At 43.1% G+C, this 9228-nt stretch overlaps 1 non-coding gene across 1 annotated transcript; it reads left to right on the top strand.

Moving 5' to 3' along the window:
• Positions 1-6573: 6573 nt before the first annotated feature.
• On the top strand, positions 6574-6713 carry LOC138297988 (small Cajal body-specific RNA 11). Its single transcript, XR_011204524.1, has one exon. It is a non-coding gene; the product is annotated as a small Cajal body-specific RNA 11 (non-coding RNA).
• The last annotated feature ends 2515 nt before the right edge of the window (positions 6714-9228 follow it).

Raw genomic sequence — 9228 nt, 5'->3', positions numbered from 1 at the left:
AAACTTTGCTAGATAAACAGACATTTGAGGTGAGCAAATCTAGATTGTCGCTGGTGTTGCAGAGTGCTCTTTACTAGAGCTGCTCTCCACCTAAACTTGGGAACTACCCAGAGTTCTTTATTCTTTTTTTTTGCATATATATATATATATATATGTATAAAACACCAAACAGTGAAACAGTATCCGGAAAGCGGAAGCAGTCACACAGCGGTCCCAGCCGGTCCCCGGAGAACCCTACAATATGCCAAAAACATCCTTAGATTCAACGAAAGCCTAGACACCTCATATGCGCTGTAAATTCATATAATTTATTGAAAAATCAGATCCCCACCAACGCGTTTCTGACGTAGCCTTGCTCATGGATGTTGTGGGTTTAGAGTAAACACCTTAAATAAGTACTAGACATAAACAATGGACATACCTACATATGTCGATATTGCAGCATCTAGAGTGGTGGCCATCTTTAAACATGATATCACAAATAGATTACAGTGTTCCTACAAAAACACTTATGTCTTTATCATCTAATATGAATATTCTGATTGTATAACAATAGTACAGATTCATGTATTGTGTTAGAAATGGGGTCTTTGGTTCGCAGTCAGGTTACCCCCTGTCCAAGCAAGGACCCTCACTCTAGTCAGGGAAAAAGAGAATCACCATCAGCTAACCCTCGCTCACCCCCCTTGGTAGCTTGGCACGAGCAGGTAGGCTTAATTTCAGAGTCTAGGTGTAAAGTATTTGTACCAATACACACAGTAACTCAGTGAAAACACTACAAAATGACACAAGTTTAGAAGAATAGGAAATATTTATCTAAACAAAACAAGACCAAAAAAATCCAACATACACAAGTCAAGTTATTAATTTTAAAAGCAAAAGAGTCTTAAATCCTTGAGAAAACATGAAAAAACACTGTTAGCGTTGAAGAGTATCTGGGTAGCATCAAAATAACATGCACAGGTGAGTGTACATCGAAAAGTGCGTTGATTTCTCACCCTCGAGTGAGACTGTGCGCCATTTCTCCTTCACCGGTCAGGGCGTCGTGCGTCTTTTTTTGTCTCCGCAGGAAAGCAATGCGTCGATCCGGGCAAGCACTCGGGTCCAGGCAGGTGTTGCGTCGTTTTCCGCGCCCAGCAAGGTTTGCATTGAAAATCCTGCTGCACGGTATCAGCAAAACCGGGCAAGTGGGTTGCAACGTTATCAGCCTCCGTCAGCGGGTGTTGCACATTGTTCTTCCAGGTACATGCGTCGATTTTCCAGCCACGATGCCGGTGGAGCATCGATTTATGCTGCAAAGCCGGCGGCCTGTCATTTTTCAGCAGCGTCTCTGAAGGTGTGTCGATAATTTCCCCGCACGGCAGTCTGTGCGTGGATTTTCAGTCTTAGTCTGCCAGCTTCACCTTCCAAGGCACCAGGAACTAGATAGGGCACCACTTGGCAGGGCAGGAGTCTCAGCAGAGAGTCCAGGTGCTCGCAGGAGAAGTCTTTGATGGCCCTTAGACTTCAACAATAGGAGGCAAGCTCAGGACAAGCCCTTGGAGATTTCTTCACAAGCAGGAATGCACAACTAAGTCCAGTCTTTGTCCCCTTGCACAGGCAAAAGCAGCAACTGCAGGATAGCTCCACAAAGCACAGTCAGAGGCAGGGCAGCACTACACCTTAGCTCTTCTCCAGTCAGAGGTTCCTCTTGATGCCAGAAGTGATCTAAAGTCTGTGGTTTTGAGTGCCCTTCTTATACCCATTTCGGCCTTTGAAGTAGGCTTACTTCAAAGAAAAGTATCTCTTGTTTGTGAAATCCTGCCTTGCCCAGTTAGGGCCCCAGGCACTCTCCAGGGTGTTTGAGACTGCATTCTGTGAGGGCAGGCACAGCCCTTTCAGGTCTAAGGGCCTCATTACAACTTTGGAGGAGGTGTTAATCCATCCCAAAAGTGACGGTAAAGTGACGGATATACCACCAGCTGTATTACGAGTCCATTATATCCTATGGAACTCGTAATACGGCTGGTGGTATATCCGTCACATTTGGGACGGATTAAAACCTCCTCCAAAGTTGTAATCAGGCCCTAAGTGACCACTCCTCCACTTCCTCCTAGCACAGATGGCTCATCAGGATATGCAGGCCACAACACAGCTCCCTTTGTGTTACTGTCTAGAGAGAGGTGCAAACAGCCCAACTGTCAAACTGACCCAGACAGGGAATTCACAAACAGGGAGGGACAAAGAATGGTTTAAGCAAGAAAACACTCACTTTCTAAAAGTGGCATTTTCAAACACACAATCATAAAATCAACTTTACTAAAAGATGTATTTTTAAACTGTAAGTTCAGAGACCCCAAACTCCATATATCTAGCCACTCCCAAAGGGAAGCTACGCTTTAATCATATTTAAGGGCAGCCCCCATGTTAACCTATGAGAGGGATAGGCCTTGCAACAGTGAAAACCAAATTAAGCAGTATTTCACTGCTAGGACATATAGAAAACATTAGTATATGTCCTACCTTAAACATACACTGCACCCTGCCCATGGGGCTACCTAGGGCCTACCTTAGGGGTGTCTTACATGTAAATTCATAGTAAACAGTGTATATATTATATGCTCACCATTGGATATGTTTTTATTACATACATTCTTACATCAAATGCCCACTAGGGCTTTACTGGAATACTAATTGCACTATTCACTAGCTGTACAAGTAGCAATTTTGAGTAAGTGGATGAAATTATGGGTCTTTTTTTGATTTTCAATAAGTAATATATGATTCTATACTATCATTATACAATTGGAATATTCATATTGGATGATAAAGACATAAGTGTTTTGGTAGGAAAACTGTAATCTATTTGTGATATCATGTTTAAAGATGGCCGTCACTCTAGACACCACAATATCGACATATGTAGATTTGTTCGTTGTTTATGTCTAGTACTTTTATAAGGTGTTTATTTTAAACCCACTCCATCCGTGAGCAAGGCTTCGGCCGAAACGCGTTGGTGGGGAGATCTGATTTTCCAATAAATTATATGAATTGACAGAGCATTTGGAGGTGTCCTGACATCCTGAATCTAAGGATGTTTTTGATATATATATATATATATATATATACAGGCATATACAGACACACACACACATATATATATATATATTTAAATAAATATATATATATATATATATATATATATATATATATATATATATATATATATATATATATATATACCCTGACCCCTTAGCTCTGGTACTGGGGTCCCATAGGATCCACCCATGGGTTAAAAAGCATTTGAAAAAAAAAATACCATGAATTCGTTATGGGTTGCGAATCAGTGGTAAAAATTAAAAGAAAAACAAGGGATCCCATGCTTGTTTTTAACTGAGCACCCTGGTGAGCCAGGTTCCGGAGGCACTTTTTTATTTTTAATAGGGGGGGTCCTGACACTCCACAGCCCTGGGGACCACCACCTCTCTGAGTCTTTATGAATAATGAGCAACACCCCCCCAGGCAAAAATGTTTTTCATATGTGGGGAGGTCCGATGGCCTCACCCATAGCCAAGGGGGCCACCACCTCCCGGGGCTAAAATGAATCATGAGCAGGGGTCCGCATCCCTGTGCCTTTTGGATCACCACCTCCCCGGGGCTATGGGTACTTTGAAGTGGGGCCTCGCAAGGCCCCTCATGGAGTCACTGATGGCCCTGGGGACTGCTGCCGCCGACGGCTGGCTCCTACTATGTCCTGGGGTACCCAGCCCTGGGACATAGCTGTTTGCTGTGGCTTGCCACAGTGAACATTCTGGTTTTGGACTGTGTGACCTGTCAAACAGGTCTTGCTATCAAAAACCAGACCATTCATCTCTGTCCCCTGCACGCGAAATGCATGCAGAGAACAGAGATGAAAGGTTTGTTTCAGAAAGCACAGAGCTGCTTTGAAAGCAGCTCTGTGGTTGCTGAAGCAGTGAGACTTCAAGGAAGGCCTTGAGGCTCCCCCTGCAGTCCCAGATAACCAGTAAAGGGCTTGTTTTCAAATAATGTTTTTTTTTAAAACAAACAAAAATACATGTAGGGATTATGGGGAAGACCTTGAGGGCTCCACCACGGTCTCAGGTAGCCCATAGAGGACTAATAAAACGCAGGGTACCAAAAAAAAAAAAATCGAATAGCTCAGCATGAAGTTCACAGAGCTTCACGCTGAGCAGTGAGGGTTCGAGCCAAGTGGGGCCCATTCACCTCTTTTTTTTCCCCTTAAACTACAAATGTTTAAATATTAAATAAAAGATCATTTTATTTTTTTTAAATAAGAAATACATTTTCATTTTTAAATTGAACAGAAATCTGTCCTTTTAAGTATATCATACATCAAAGCCTAAATCTCTCTCCCTCTTCCTCTCGCTCTCTCTCCCTCTCTCTCTCTTTCTATGTCTTTCCCCCACTCACAGAGAAACTTACGCACCCACTCACAAACTCACTCAGACACTCACTCACCCACTCACAGACCCACTGAGACCCTTGTGCACCCACTCACAGTCCAAGTCAGACCCTCACACATCCACTCACAGACCCACTCAGACTATCACACCCCCACTCACAGACCCACTGATGCCCTCATGCACCCACTCACAGACCCGCACACACCCCGATACACCCATTAAAACACTAATGTACACACTCACACCCAGACAGACACTCTCACATCCACTCTCATCCCCAGCGTGCACATCATGGGGTTGAGTGGTTAGGAGGTTTGGCTGCAGGGCCACCCCTTGTAGGCAACCACTACTGCTCACAGGTGAAAGTCGTGCACAGTGCAAGGGTATGTGCTTATAAGGGGTTGGCCTCAGGGCCTTCGGCCGTGCATGGCGGTGGTTGGATTAATGTATAGCAATGAAAATACAAATAAGAAATTCACTGAAAAAAACAAAGGTTACAGGGATGTTATAGTTAGGATATAGAATTTTTAAACAACTTAGAAATTCACTTACATATCAAAAGGTTACAGGAAGGTATAGTTAGGTTCACATTTTAAACATATGAAACCATAGAAATTGACCAGTTAAAGTTACCTCAAGTAACTATAACTTGTGCCCTCAGGTAACTATAACTTGTGGCCTTGTCATGGACTGCTAATGACCCCACAAATTATGGCACTAATTACATCTTTGATAACATCATTGATAATATCAATGCAATATTTGCAGTAACATTTTTGAATAAAAACTCTGCAAAAACTTTGCTGGATCATTTTATCTAAAAAAAGATTGACCGGACACTTTCCATCAATTGATCTTGCTATTACATCTAGGAAAGATGTTTCATAATATGTCTGCACCTGAGGTAATGAAGTTAATTGGGCAGGGAATCCAAACTGTGCCAGACCATAAAAAGGTCATCTCAGTTCACCAGGTCAAACACTTTCTCTGCATCAACCATTATTACAGCTGCAGGGGTCTGGTTAACTGCAAAATAGCCCAGCGCATGTATCAGAAAGACAGTATTACCCAACATCACTTGGCCATCACCAACCCTGTCGGGTCATTATGTATTACAGCCTGGGCTGCCGAGTGATGAAAATGGCCCATATTTTGATTAAGAGCATGCAATCTGTGTTCAACAAAGTGATTGGTCGATATGAGTTGACATCCCTAGGGTTCGTATCTTTTTAAAGAAATTAACAACTGTGGACTTATTGGAGATGAAGAAACCTCCCCACCCTCCCTAACAAAATTAAACACCTCAGTCAAAAAGGGTGTGAGTTCCTTCACAAAACGTTTAAAAAACTTGACTTGAAAACCGTCATTGACGCAAGCCTTCCCACTGGGATATCGTGGGAAGAGCTTGTTAAATCTCTTGTAGTGATTTGTTAGAGGCCATTCTTTCTACCTGGAAACTTGTGAACTGCAGCAACTATATGGACTGAAAATATTGGGAAATACCCGCCTGCTGGATTGCATACTTAGGGCCAGATTTATACTTTTTCACGTAAAACTGCGTTAGCGCAGTTTTGTGTGAAAAAGTATAGGGCTTGCTAGTGTTAGTCCAAGACGCCGGCCGGGTGCCATATTTATGGAATAGTGCTAGCTGGCGCTAATGTCCTGTTAGCTTCCTTGGAAAGGATGCAAACGGGGCTTGGAGGCGTAGGGGAAACTGGGGCTTGTGCTCCAAATTATGGAGCTACACTGGTTTAGAGACAGAAAAATTGCATCTAAGCAGTGTGGTGCCATTTTCTAGCTCACAACCCCCATGGACATGGCTCCTGTCTTAATAAAGACAGGAGCCATTCCCACCACCCCAATGGCCATGCCCAGGGGACAAATGTCCCCTGGGCATGCCCACTGGGGCCAGCACCGTGCAGGGGGCCCCAAGTCAGGGCCCCGAGTGGGGAAAAAAATACTTACCTGGACTTACCTGGGATGGGTACTCTATCCTGTGGTGTCCCTCTGGTGTGGGTGGGGGTGTCCCTGGGGCCAGGGAAGGGCACCTGTGGGCACTTTCCATGGTCTCTGACCATGGAAATATGCCTAGAGGTCCCCTTACGCCTACCAATCCCCAGGCATTAAATAATAGCGCTAAGCAAGCTTAGCGCCATTATTTAATGCCCCCACCCCCCTGTGCTGGATTTTAGCATGGGGGATAAATATGGCACTAAGCCATTTCATCCTTTTCTGGACAGGAACATCTCATTGAGGCAAGGTAGGTTTACATGTCCAGAAAAAGACTTTAACTCCATAACTTTGGCGCTAGGCGTGTCTAGTGCCAAAGTATAAATATGAAGTTAGGTTTGTGCTAAATTAGCGTAAAAAAAAAGACGCTTATTCAGCGCAAAGCGAGTATAAATATGGGTCTTACTTTTATAAATAATCTTGTAATCTTATAAAGCTTGACACTTCAGCCATATCAAAAACCATGTGCCTGGTCCCTGACTTCAGTAGCTCCCTTAACCCTCGTTGACCATGCAAGGAACTTTCCAATCAGATGGCTTTCCTCGTATACCTTCTGCTGAGAAACCCTCAAGCTATTGATTTCCTTCAGGATAAAAAAATCTCTCAAATCATGCTTAGCTTTGCCCGGCTGGTTATCTGTGGGAAATAGTATAATCTGGGGCCTATTCATCATCTGAAGGGCAGCAGCTGCAGCCATTTGAAGCTCAGCTAACTGCTATGTACAAGTTTTGGCATGTTGAGCCCAATAAGCAATATTCGGCCCCCTAACAGTAGCCTTGAAGGCACCCCAAACCGAAAACTGTGATGCCATATCCCTAATTAGATGAAAAAAATCACTAATAAACATTCTCATGTGATAACCCAATCTTGGTTTGTACGAAGGTTCCGATCTATCTGCCATCTAGACCTCTCCTCTCTGATTCATCAAACTCGACCAAGAAAGTGTCCAGAGAATGATCAGAAAATGAGTTAGCCCAAGTATCTAAGCTTAGCTATTTAAGTGATTGCAGAGTTAAAATATAGTCAATACGGGAGACACTGAGAAAGCGGTGTGAGAATCAGGTATATTGTGACAGTCCCAAATTATCCCTACACCTCAGAACAATTAATTAAAACTCCAGCTTCAACGCATCGACCACTATTTTGGTTTTGGGCTTTAATTGCTTTTTAGTTTTATTAGATGTATCCCAAATCAGATCCTTAATCAAATTGAAGTCGCCCCTTCAAACTATCGCACCTACTGCTCCCATAGCAATATTATTAATCTGTTTTATCAAATCCGATTCATCAGAAACTGGGCTTAGTAGTTAACCAGATTTAAAAGATTACAGGTTACACTAACTTTCAGCCAAATCCACCTTCCGTGGGGAACCCTAATAACTTGAGAGAGCACCCAGTCAAAACCTTTGCCTAAGTTAACTGCCACTCCCCTTTCAGCCACATCCAGCAGAGGCAAAATAAACCTTTGAGTACCACTTCAGAATAAAAGGTTTCAGGAGATTAAGATGGGTCTCCTATAGAAATAGAACATCTGAAGAGAAAGAAGTCAACCATTAAATTAGCCCCCATACTTCCTCTTATTAGATAGACCATTGACACTGCAGGAAAGAAATCTGGCTTTAAGAACCATTTGATATATATGCTTTCCTTATTGGTGATTTTCCTATGCAATAAGTTGCTGAGAAATAATGATCGAATACAATTCTGCTAATTTTTTTCATTAGTGCTCGCCACCACCCATGGATCCTCCCCAAGCCTAAGACTACCAAGTGCCTCCACCCATCCAAAAGAACCCCTAATCCCTGCGGGAGGGGAATCTTCCACAATACACTTCTCGCTCCATCAGCAGCCCTACCAGAGTGCCTTGTTGTTGCACCCCAGTGGACATTCGACTCACTCTCCTGAACCTCCAGTACCGTCCAAAAAGTGTGCTTCAACCACATAAGCTGTCGACCTCTTATCTCAGGACATCCTACCTCAACACCGACAACTTCATTGGCCTAATTCGGCATGGAATGGCAGACCACACACAAATCAAATTGGTACTCAATTTTTTGCAGAAGCTCCTGAGGCTCTATTAAATCAGTAAACATATGGACTGCCCTTTGATCAAGACCTTTAGCTTTGACCATTGTGAAATTGTTGCTTGAGCATCCTGAGCTTTGAACAAATACAGTATTTTAACAAAATCTTTTCGACAGCGAGCTGCTGCAGCTGACATATCTAAAAGAATATAGCAATTAGGTTTTTCAGCCGTTGAATTCTGTTTCTTCACAATGGTGTTGGCTAGTATGCGCTCCTTAATGTGATAGCCAGCAAAGTTCACCAATACAGTGCGTGGCAGTTTAGAATCAGGAAATGGTTGCACCAGGACTGAATGTGCATGGGAAATAGTCAAATCACCTGAATATTCTGGCAAAACATAAGTCAATAAAGGAGTCCACCCATTGAAGGACCTAAGAGCCCTTCAAACCCTCCGGAACACCAACTATCCAAAGATTAAAGCTCCCTGAGTGGTTTTCTAACTCTTCAATTTGATATTCCAGTAAATATTTTTAATTCCTGATCTGAATATCTTCTTGCTGCATTGAGACAACTTGATGACTTTGAGCATTGTCTTGATATCAAACTGTGCAGAGAGCCTAATGTCCTCCTGAACATTCTGGTGCTGCATCTCCTGTGCCTGAGATGGTACTTCGGTCTGGAGCTGCATTTGCAAGTTTGTCTCGGAGCTGGGATCCGAGATTTAAGACTGAGGAACCCGATAGTCAATAGCCTTCGGCTGAGATGATTC

Source organism: Pleurodeles waltl, chromosome 5 (assembly GCF_031143425.1).
Source record: "Pleurodeles waltl isolate 20211129_DDA chromosome 5, aPleWal1.hap1.20221129, whole genome shotgun sequence".
Classification (NCBI taxonomy): Eukaryota; Metazoa; Chordata; class Amphibia; order Caudata; family Salamandridae; genus Pleurodeles; species Pleurodeles waltl.
Note: the sequence above shows the minus strand (reverse complement) of the source record. Positions and strands in the feature narration are given on the sequence as shown.